This window comes from Bos mutus, chromosome 22 (assembly GCF_027580195.1).
Source record: "Bos mutus isolate GX-2022 chromosome 22, NWIPB_WYAK_1.1, whole genome shotgun sequence".
Taxonomy (NCBI): Eukaryota; Metazoa; Chordata; class Mammalia; order Artiodactyla; family Bovidae; genus Bos; species Bos mutus.
The window spans coordinates 25493570-25506157 of NC_091638.1; the positions used below are offsets into that span (position 1 = coordinate 25493570).

Genomic DNA, 12588 nt, shown 5'->3' on the forward strand with positions numbered 1-12588 from the left:
GTTGTATCTTACACACACATATACACATGCATACAAGATAACTGAAAATATGCAGGATAATGAGTAATACATATTTTTCTGCATTTCCAAATTTTGTATAATAAATATGTATAATTCTCATTATCAGTAAAAAAAAAAGGGGGGGTTAAAAAGTGGTATTCTGTTTGTTTTCAGTTTCCTCCATTGCTATATAGACTAATTTACTAAAGTTTTAAGAATTTAATGTAGTTTGCAAATTTTGAACATATTTCATCATCATAGTGAGTCCACAAGTACCATTTACTTGATGAAAATGAGCAACATTCAGGTAAAGAAGTTGACATGTGATTAAAAAATTATGTGAACATGTATATAAAATGTGATGCTATTTGTTGTTAATCGACAATTTTCAGATTCAACTTATCAATCAACTGGATAGCCTAGAATGAATCACTATATATGATAATAGAGGGAGAATCATTATTCCAAACAAATATGCATTCTTTTTTATATAGTTTTTTTCTGTGTTTCTCACTGCATAAGGTTATTATTTCCTTAAAAATTATCTTGAATTAAATATTTTATTAAAATTCTAATGTTTATTTCTCAAGTAAGATATAAAATTAATCATGTTAACTCCTCCCAACAGGTAGAGATGAGTATTTAATCAAATTCAAAAACACATATTAGAATTTTAATTCCACAATAGCAGGACTCTTCTCTGTCCTGTTCATAGTTGTACTCCAGTACCTGAAATAGCATCAGTCACATAGTAAGGATTCAGTCAGTATTTGTGGGATTAACATATTAGTAAAAATTATTGTAAATGAACCAGGCAGTGAATATACATAGAGGAACAAGTCAGGGCCCAGGCTTTTAGGAACTTAGACACTGGGGACAGCAAAACCATAATAAATCATAAAAAAATTGAAATATGATCCAAACTTCCATGAAAACAAAGTGACTGTGTCTATAAGACAATAATTGTAAATTCATCCATCACATGTTTTCAATAATTTGTAAAGAAAATATTGAAACATTTTAGTGTTCTGAAATGTTATTTAATTAAACTTGAAAACTCCTTTTACTGTTGCTTTATTATCAGTACATTTTATTGAATTACAATGTAGACAGTATTATAATTATTTTAAATGATTGATCTGGATTAACCAGAATTTTTGGATAAATTGAAATAATATCATGTACAAATAAAGGCATGAAAGAAAAGAAGCTAAAACTCTTTGAAAATATACTTTAGGACATCCAAAGATATAGTTATAAGTCTTGAAACGTCAGTGGCATATAATTCTTTTTCTGTTGTTCCTCGTTTCTTTGTGGAAAATGACTTTTACCTTTTAAGTGAAGAAACCACTAATGGTAACAGAAATTGTCTCAAGTATTGTGCAGATGATGGACGTGTATTTGTAAATGTATGAAAACTTCTCTCTGGTTCTCTATGTTGAGCCACACAGGACAAATAGATTATTATTTTTTTTAAATACATTATCTCTTTCTATAAGAAAACTGCTTCTGTCACTCTGAACATCTTATAACAATAGATGAAACTGGAGTACAGTCAGCTAAGACAGAGCTTTCCCATCAAAGTGCTCTCCCTATAGCTTGACAGGAAGCAATCTGTATAGACATCATTGGCATAAAATAATGATGTTAGCATCTCTGAAAAAACTGTATTATTTTAAGAGAATTTAATTTTAATATGACTCTTAAATACACACTTTTTGATTTATATATATATGGCAATGTCAGAATTAACATATCTGTGAGCACCACAGATTCACAATTAGGCATGTTTAAGAAGCCCACCAGGGGCTTCCCTGGTGGCTTAGATGGTAAAGCGTCTGCCTGCAATGCAGGAGACCCGGGTTCAATCCCTGGGTGGGGAAAATCCCCTGGAGAAGGAAATGGCAACCCACTCCAGTACTCTTGCCTGGAAAATTCCATGGACAGGGGAGCCTTGTAGGCTACAGTCCATGCGGTCGCAAAGAGTCGGACACGACTGAGCGACTTCACTTCTACTTCTAAGAATTTGCTAACAAGATTAAAAGTCTAGAAAACATCTTAATGTTACATGTTTGGGGGAAAATTACCTCCATCAATCTTTGAGTAGTTGTAAGCTTTTCATCTCAATAAAACTTTAAGGAATTTCTTAATTTACTTTTATAATAGTCAATAGAAAAGTAGCAGCATATCTGGTTTCTGACTTCTTTCATTTGCTGCTCTTTACTGATTGGAGGAATGTGACAGATGCCAGAGAGGAAAATTATGTTCTTTGGGTAAGAGCTCCATTCCAACAACTATAATACACTCCTGATACTTGTAAAGATACTATAAAAACCTCTATACAGTTTCTTACACAGCCCTGTTAGTCATGCAAATGTAAAAGAAGCCAAATAAATTGAATTTTGAATAAGCAAATAAAAGTTTTGAAAGTAAAGTGTCCATAATGACTTTTTATACACAAGACTGAGAAATTACTAGAAACTTTGAAAGACATAATATTTTAGTTTCTTCTTGCTGCTTTAAAAGGAGACTTTAAAAAAACTTTTAAAATCCATTCAATCCAGTATCTTCACTTCCAATCAGCAGAACTCACCTAAAAGAATGATCTGTTTAGCACTCAGATTTACTGTGTCATTAGAAATTGCTCTGCTAAAAACCATTTTGAATAATTGCTTCTACATTTTAAACTGAGCAACTGAACTGAATTGAGCATTTTAAGAATTTGCTCATCATTAAACTTAAAGAATTAATATAACAACTACTCTCAAAGACTACACAAACTTTCACATATTCTAACTAAATTCTAGAGTGTCGCTTAGCATATTTTCTCATTGAATGAACTGTCCTTTTGGACAGAATCAAACATTTCAGTAAGTTAAAGTAGTGTCAGTGGAACCAGTGGAAACACGGATACAGTCAATTTTCTGTGCTGTGCTTAGTTGTTCAGTTGTGTCTCACTCTGTGGCCCCATGGACTGTAGCCCACCATGCTCCTCTGTCCATGGGTTCTCCAGGGAAGAATACTGCAGTGGGTTGCCATGCCCTTTTCCAGGGGATCTTTCCAACCCAGGGATTGAACCCAGGTCTCCCACATTTTAGGTGGATTCTTTTTAGCATTATCCATTTCTTATGAGATAATGTGAGCATCTAGGAATTACTGAAAACTTAAGGAAAATAATCTTTCATTTCTGTTAAAAATATCTGTTTTTAAATTTCAGAATCAACTTTCAGATTAATATTTTGGAATGAGTGTTTGCCTCCATTCCTAACATACCATAGAATTGATCCAAAACATAGTAAAAGATATAGATGAGGTAATAAGTATCAGAAAAAAACTACCAGCAAGCCAGAAAATTTGATGACTTTCTAAAAGACGGAAAATATGAGGAAAAGTCCAGCCAACATGAAAGTATATGATATTATGCAGTATAATGAGAATGGTATTATTTCTACCACAGGCACATAAAATGTTCTCTAAGTATAATATACCTTTAAAACAAATACATATATGCTATGCTAAGTCGCTTCAGTCGTGTCCGACTCTGTGCGACCCCATAGACGGCAGCCCACCAGGCTCCCCTGTCCCTGGGATTCTCCAGGCAAGCACACTGGAGTGGGTTGCCATTTCCTTCTCAATGCATGAAAGTGAAAAGTGAAAGTGAAGTCACTCAGTCGTGTCCAACTCTTAGCAACCCCATGGACTGCAGCCTACCAGGCTCTTCCGTCCATGGGATTTTCCAGGCAAGAGTACTGGAGTGGGGTGTGTATATATATATGTGTATATATATATATATGCATACATATAATAAAACTAAAGTTGTCAATGAAAAATGAGTACTGGAGTGGGGTGTGTGTATATACATATATATATATTTGTATGTATGCATACATATAATAAAACTAAAGTTGTCAATGAAAAATGCTCAGGGGACCAAAAATGAAGAGAAAATTCAAATATAGACTGGTGAGGAAGTGGTAAAGCCAAAATAACCCAAGGTAAAATGGATCCTGCATGAAATAGGGAATCTTGAAAGACTGTGTTTGTCTGGTAGAAAAAGATTCTCTCATAGGTAGCCAGAGCACCAAGTTTATGACACACTTGGTGGTAGGGCTCAAATTTATCCCATCTGCATGATGAGGTAAAATTTTAGGCCAAAAAGTTAACACAGAAAGTAATCTAAAATAGGAAGAAATTATAGAGCCACTCTAGAGGCAAAAGTGAAGCAATGTTACAGAGAAGCGTCTTCAACTCACATAATGCTGGCCTCTTAGATGGAAAGCAACATCTGCTGAAAGTGAATTTGTCCTAAAAGGAAATCATAAACAGATAATGAATGAGCCACCATGAGGGAGGTCCAGCAGACACCAGTAATGGAATAATTCACCTCTAAAAATTAAAACTAGTCAAACAAACAAAATTCAATTTTGAAATAAGCTTAGTTAAATTTTTGGAGAGCTAAAGGATGGAAGAGAAACTGTTAGTCACAAACAGAATTCAGTTCAGTTCAGTCGTTCAGTTGTGTCTGACTCATTGCAACCCTGTGAACCGCAGCACGCCAGGCCTCCCTGTCCATCACCAATTCCCAGAGTCCACCCAAACCCATGTCCATCGAGTCGATGATGCCATCCAAGAGAATTAAAAAAAAAAAAAGAAATAATAGAAATCTAAAAATACTTTCTCAGTGTTTCCCGGCTGGTTCAGTGATGAAGAATCTTCCTACCAATGCAGGAGACATGGGTTCAACCCCTGAGTTGGGAAGATCTCACATGCCATGGAGCAACTACGCCTGTGCACCACAACTGCTCAGCCTGTGTGCCTCAGATCCCTACTGAGTCCATGTGCCGCAGCTACTGAAGCCCACACGCCTGGAGTCTGTGCTCTGCAATAAGAGAAGCCACTGCAATGAGGAGCCCACACACCATAACTAGAGAGTGTCCTTTACTCACCACAACTAAAGAAAAAGCCCACACAGCAATGAAGACCCAGCACAGCCAAAAATAAGTTAATGAATTAAAATTTCTTTTGCTGAAAAGAAAAATAAATACATGAAGTATAGATCTGAGGAAATCACAAAGAATACAACACAAAAAAGGAAAATATAAAAATATATAAAGTAAGACACAGAAGAATAGAAGAATCAAATAATTAATGAGCATCCTGAAGGAAAAAATAAAGAGGTGAGGGGAAGAAATATTAAATATAGAGTAGCTGAGAATTTTTCAGAATTGAGAAAAAACAGAATTAGGAGCTGGTGGAGTCCTAACTGAGATATATTTTTAAAAAATCACACCTACCTACACTACTGTGGTAAACCCAAAGACATTGATGCAAGGAAAATTTCCTAAAATCTACAAGAGTTAAAGACATATATCTTCAGAGTCATAATTAGACTAGGAGCAGTCTTTTCATGAGCAAAAAATTATATTCCAGAAAGTCATCAGACAGAATATGCAAAAATGGTTGAGAGAAAAATATCAGATATCAGTCATTATCAAGTTCTGTAACCAGCTATACAATTATTGTAGATATAAGAAAAATAAGTAATTTTCTCAGACATAAATTTTAAGAGAGTTTAATACTGTTTCTAGAATCACCTGCAAGTGATCTTTAGTATACAGGAAATGAATCCATGAAATGCATGTATGTAGCTAGAAAATGTAGTAAATAAATGTCAGAAAAACATGTCATGTATCTCAGTAAACATTGACAAAAATACTGGAAACAGTTTAAAAATAAACTGAAAATAAAATAGAAAGGTAGACACTAGGTAAAATATCTTGGGGAAAATTTAAACAAGTCATTATCCTGTTGGTGAGAGGACAGATATATTATCTTCAGCTATTTTAGAAAATATAAAGTTCTATATTACGTTAGGGTATTAATTTTTACTGAAATTCAATAAAGAGAGTATCCAATTTTTAAGACAGTAAAAATGTATACAGAATAATTGATCAGTAAAAGGCAGTAAACAATAAATACAATGAACTGTTGAAATCATCTCTGGGAAGTAGGACTGGAAGGGTAAACAGAGGTATTTTTTAGCCTAGAATGTTTCCTGTGGTTTCAGATTTCATTAATGTTGTTTCCAGGTGTATGTGTTACTTTTTTAGAACATTAAAATTTTAATGTTTTTTAAATATAGAAGAAAATTCTTAGTAACACGAAAGAAATGCATAAGCATCTTGCCATGGCTTTCTTTGGTGAAAGGAATTATGGCTTTGTGTGTGTTTGTGTGTTTTGCTTAAAGTGCTTTTTTAAAAAGTGTATTGCATTTATAATCAGAAAATGAAATAAATTCTTAGTCTAGATCAGGTCTGATTGTTTGGTGTATGCAGAAATATCACTTCTGTTTTTAAGCTATATGGATCTGAGGGCCAGCATCTCTAAAGCTTCTCTCAATGCTCCTTAACCTCCATTTTTGTATCTAACTGTGATTTACATCTCCAAATTTAACTTTCTACTGAATAACCAATATAATTCTTTAGATGATAATTGTAATTTCATTATTTTCATTGTTTTATATTATTGCTTCTCAATCCTGAAGCTTTTTAGACAAATGTTATAGTAGTGATACTAAGATAAACATGATTAAAAAACTACTACAATGAGTGCCTATTGATTCCAAAGCTTTCTTTCAAGGTGTTTTCACATATTAACCCATTTAATCCTCTTGCTAATACTATGAAGTATTTTTCTTTCCATTAGAGATGGGGAAACCAAGGTATAGGGAGGCTAAGTAACTCACCTAAGACCACAAGGCGACTCTGCTGGATGTAGAAAAGAGCAGATATATAGGTGATGGATGGCCCTTCAGCTTGAGTGGCCTGCCATCAGGATCCTGCTTATCACTTTAGACCCATGCAGAGAATGTGACTTAATTGGAACATATTTTACCAGTAAGAACATTCATTTTGTTACTTCATAGAATACATGATTCTTTTATTGCTTCTTTAAAAATATCAATATCTAAATAATTTCATTCATTTATTCATGTAATTGGAAACCGATTATGCTTCACTTTTATATCCACTCTACTGCCATTAAATATTTGAGAGAGCTAATTTTGATTCATGTTACTAGGACCCAAATTCACTGTAAATTATGTTAGGATTCATTGCAAGATAAGTAAGTAGGCCATAGACTCCCTCATGAAAGACTAATAGAAGATCATAAGAATGGCCTTGACTTTGTTTTTTTTTTTTCTTCCTCTAGTTTGTTCTGTGTTAGGCCTTGACTATAATAAGTATTTAATACTAGAATACACAGTGCACAAAAACTTAATTTTAACTAAAACAGCTCTTGTCGATATGAATAATGAGAATAATTTAATTTTCTAATGAAATTTCCATTTAAAAGAATTTTTCCAAACTGAAAGATTTTTACTTAAAGCTTATTAAAGAGATTTCTATGCCTCTCTTATTTTACAGAAACAACAAAGAGGAAAGAAAAATATAGTGGTGATGGTAGGATCAAAAACAAAGCAAAAACCCCCCTGTCTTCAATGAAAAGTGTGAGTAGACATTATCCCAAAACAGACTCTGAAGCACATTTTCATCACTCCTTAAAAAAAAAAAAATAGACTTAAAGGAAGGTGCATCAGGATAAAGTGATAATTACCTTCTCCTTCTCTTACTTTTAGGAGGGTGCAGTTTGCCTCTAAACCTGATGCCTTGTACTCCCTGCCCCCACACACTTGAACAGCCTGCCCTACAAGCAAAATATGCTACCATAGTTGTATGTGGTTCTACAATTTGTTGCAATTGTTTAATTGTTAACTTACACTGTTGCGTTACTATCATTCAAAATTCATAGTTCATATTAGGGTTAATTCTTGTTATACATTCTTAAGATTATGACAAATATATAATGATATGTATCTGCCAGTATGTATCATACAAAATCGTTCAGTGCCTGAATTATCATCTCTACTCTGCCTATGCCTCCACCTCTGCCTATTTTAAAAGAAAAAGAAGATCAAAGGGGTGAAGAAAGGGGAAGTGCAGATAAAAAATGTCAATCTCAAGAAGAAGCAGCCCCAGTTTGGAGGAAGTGCTTAGACAGTTATTCTTACATAGAGTTAGTATCTTCTGCATATATTTTTAAAAAGAAAATCAAACAAAGTGAACTGAAAATGTATAAAATTAAAAATAATTTGGATAATATAATAGATGTTGAAGACAGACACATGAGACCCAACATGCCCATAATTGGTGTTCCTAAAGAAAAATAAGAAGTAATATAAAAACTATCTCCACAATTCTCTGGGGGAAAAACATCAAATACATAGTATAACAATAAAAAATTGAAATGAAATAATCTCAAATCAGTGCGGTACATCATCCTCAAGCCAAGTTGATGAAGACTGATCAACTTCAGAACATATTCTGGCAAAAACAAACAACCAAACAAATGAGAATCATGTGGCCATCCATCACAATAAAAGAAAATAATATACAAGGATGAAAACTTCAAATATATCTAAAAACTATTGGACAGCAACATTCAATACAGGAAGTGTTCTCAGCATTGTTTATAAATAGTTACAAACCTCTGAAGGGAAAAAAATATATTTGATTCAAGAAAGATAACTTGTCTTCCATGTTTAAAGCAAATGGAAGAAACATTCTATGTAAGCACACAGAAAATACAGCATCTATGACAGTTTCTTTGATGGAGGGCTAAAAATGAACTCCAGCAACCCAAGAAATGAAGATTCAAAGTAAAGAATACAGGAATGGTAAATTGAGCAATTGGTAAGGACTGAATCTTTTCAAACTTGAAATAAGTCCAAATGAAGACTGTAGGAATTAAGCCAAGATAAAAATACTGTAAATCTCAGTAATATAAAACTGATACTATAATTAAAAATCAGGTGATATGTGTAAGAGAAATAAAGTCCATGTGCTAATTTCTTTATCACAACAAGGACTTGTAAGAGATAGTTTAATATTTAAACATTCATTCTAAAAATGACTTCAAACTATTAATAATTTTATAATTATTCTTAACTCTCAGGCAATTTTTTCTGGAGCTAATCTTTCTCTTGGAAAGAAATGAATGCCTGTAATTTTTTTTTTTCAGTTTTATATCAGCTTTCTTTTTTCCCTGCTTAGTCCAAATGTTAAATTCAATACCTTTGTCAGAGTAGGGTAAGATCATGTCTTTTTAACAGAATGTCTGTCTATGGATCTATCTGTCATCTATCTATCTATCTACCATCATCATTGATCATATTATGTAAATACTTATTTGTAAAAATATAAAAAATAAATATATGGTAAGAAGTCATTCTTACTAAAGTCTTTCTTACTCAATGAATAGCATTGGGTATCTCCAATGATAGTCTTCAAATTTATAATTGTTATTATGGGTGTTGGGAGTTCTTTTTCAAACTTTTAGGTTTAGTTTGAGTTATTTTTAATGAATATACTATATGCTACTGTATTCTAATATGATGTTAAAATAAATACATAAGTGAATAATAAGCAAATATTATTTGCTTAAAAGTCATAACCTTCCTCCTTCACTAAGTTTGGACCAAATACGTAACAATTTGCTAAATGACAATTTAAATTTGTCATTAAGAAAAGTTACATGGAGAATTAAAAAAAAATAAGTATTCTGGAACTTCACTAGAAATGCTCAAAGGAAGTCATGCACTGTAGTTGATGAGATTTTTTTTTATAAGATGTGATAAGTTATGCATTTATATAACCTCATATAAGGGGCCTTATATAAAAGTTTGCAGATTTATATTTTTATAATCTTTGGACTGCATAGCCATGATATTGCTTTTAAAAAATCACTGACGCATCAAAGATGAAATAGCTCTGTATTTTTGTTTGTTATACAAATCAGGTCAGTATTTTTGTATGTGTCTGTTTGTTTTGTGAATTTGTGTAGGTTTACATGTATGAGAGAAGGGAGAGGTAAGGGAGAGTGTGCTTAAATATATTTTTCCCATAAAATACAATACACATAAATTGGAAAAGCCTTTTAAAAACAAGAATAAAGAAGATGATAAACAAACCCATCAGACAAATGAAAATTGTTCAAAACAAGCAATTCAGTATTCAACATATGGCTTCTTTTTTTTGCAAAGATCTCTGAAAAACATTGCCACTGTAGATAAGATTATGAATACCTCATTTTCCGAATTGATTCTGTGTAATTCTACTGTTCTCCCTATTTTTCCTCTTGGTATAACTTCTATTTAGTCATTCTGTGAATGTTTCTCAGAGGACATAGTCAGGATGCTGATTATTTAAACATAAGTAGTTTACAATTGGAGAAGCAAAACTATGAATTCCAATTTTCCCCCAAACTCCCAATTTTGACAGTATTCCATTAACATAACAGGTTATATGTGGCTAATCTCAGAGCTCTTAAAAGTTTTGTTCCCAAGTCATCAACTTTTGAAACTTTCCATAAAGTATTATACATACCTTAATACTGACAAGCTTAACTATTATAAATGGCAACTTCAGAAACTATTGTCTAGAAGCTACATAAATGGCAAAATATCAGATGAATTTTGCAAGCTCATGTGACCTCCAGTCTTACTTTGCTTCCCTAACCAAAACCCTCCCCAAGGAAACTTTTCCTAAACATTCCTTTAAACCATCCGTTGGACACTGTAAACCCCACCCCTTTACCCTTTGATGAAAAAATTTAGCAATCACATCTTCCATTTGCCGGTACAGAAAGGGCGTAAAGCCATCTGAAAGTACTAGAATTAGCACTGTCATCCCGTCTTGCCCATTAGTTTTACTGCAGCAAAGACTAATGCAACACTGAAAAATATACCTGTAGTCTCTTTCCCTGGTTTGATCCTAAGCTCTTCCGAATACAGATTCAATACATTTTCTTTCACAGGAATAAATGCATTTTAAGCATCAGCATCATGGAAACATAGCATAAATAAAGCAGTGACTTCTCCCCCAACCCAAGCTTTTACCTGTTATGCTAATACAAAGACATTGAAAGGAAGAAAAGCTGCAGCTTGCCCAGCAATATTCTCATTGCAGCAGACAGCACAATTTTGTACTTACAGATCTTACCAGGGAAACGTCTCGGGATCTTTACAATTTTTTCTGCAGAACTCTGTTTCAAGCTCTCAGCCAGGCATGCTGTGCATCCAGGCAGAACCAAGCCGTATGGAACGTCTATGCAGCTGGGAGATAATGGGACTCTTTTTCCCAGCTGGGACTGCAAGCCTTTTATCCACTGAGTACTGCGTGGCTCCTCTCTGGTCTTAAGCATAAAATACGCTCCTCTACTGCTGCATTCCTGACGGAACCTAGACAATTAGTTCTTGAGGCACATGTGCAAATCTCCCGTTTGGAATATTCAAAAGGAAAATTCTCCCTACATTGAAAAGCCAGCTCTATCTTTGTCATCCTTCACAGAATCAGAGAATACTAAGAGCAGCTGCCATTCCAGTGGCATGAAAGATTAAATTCACCCTCCCCTTTTTTTTGACTAGAGATAGTCACTCCTGTTGGGTCATCAGAAAATTTCTTATTGAAAACTGGGTCAGGCTAACTACTTATTAGGCTTCCAAAAGGAAAATAAGTAATTTTTTTTTCTTCCTCTGGTTTCACTGCATTGTCGTTTGCAAGTAAAGATTAAGCCGGTCAAGGGTCTGCCCTGATTTATACTGTATTCAAACGTAAGCTTTCTGAAGCATGCCTGTAACTTCTGCCACTAGTTAGGGAGAAGAGAAAAGGGAAATAAAACCAAAGGATCTTATGCACTGTCACTGAAACCTTTCTAAACCTTTTTTTTTTTTTTTTAACTTGTGCATGAGGCTTCTAAAAGATAGGTAAACACATAAAGAAAGTGACATCCAAAAGAGTAGAGCTGCTCCCCCAGGTAACACACATGTAATCTTTGAGCAGCTCCCAGGTAACACACATGTAATCTTTGAGGCCAAGAGCCACTGTGTATGTGTTTGCAAAACAGCTCTGTAAGGAAAAGAATGCTATTTGTGTTTTGTGACCAACTTTTCAGTGAAACTTTTTAATATGTTAGGGTTTTGCCATTGGTTTTGAAGGGAGTAACAGCTTGTTGAATGAAAATAAAAAATAGAGAGACCACCTGAATGCAGAGATACCAACACATACACACATGGCTACAACATGAGAGCAAAAAACTTGCTTGCACTTATTTTCATGTTGCAATAAAAAGAAATTCACTTCTAACATCTTCAAGTATATGGATTCTGGGAAAACAAAATCCACAAATCGAATATGGGTATCTTTCAGACTCAGTTTGCCTTTATCCGATAAGCCAGAAGGTTTCTGTGACTGCATGTTATGACTACATTCTATGGATTTCTGTGATCACATTCTTCTGCAAAAAATGTCAGTCATATACCTCATTTCTACATGGGGTCTAACTACCATCCTGGGAGGTGTAAGAGAGGAGTTAATGCTTCATAACACTAGATTAATCAAAATGGGCTGTACTATTCTTCCAATTCTTGAAGAAGCAAAATGGAAGAAGTATTTTATAGGGATGATAATTGCCTTACCTGAACCTCTACCTTTTTTTTAATTTAGAGGCATCTCTCTTTTGAAATCAACA

The 12588-nt window shown here is 33.8% G+C and overlaps 1 non-coding gene across 1 annotated transcript; it reads left to right on the forward strand.

Moving 5' to 3' along the window:
* The first annotated feature begins 1811 nt into the window (after positions 1 to 1811).
* Positions 1812 to 1883, forward strand: TRNAC-GCA (transfer RNA cysteine (anticodon GCA)). Its single transcript has one exon. It is a non-coding gene; the product is annotated as a tRNA-Cys (tRNA).
* Positions 1884 to 12588: the final 10705 nt, after the last annotated feature.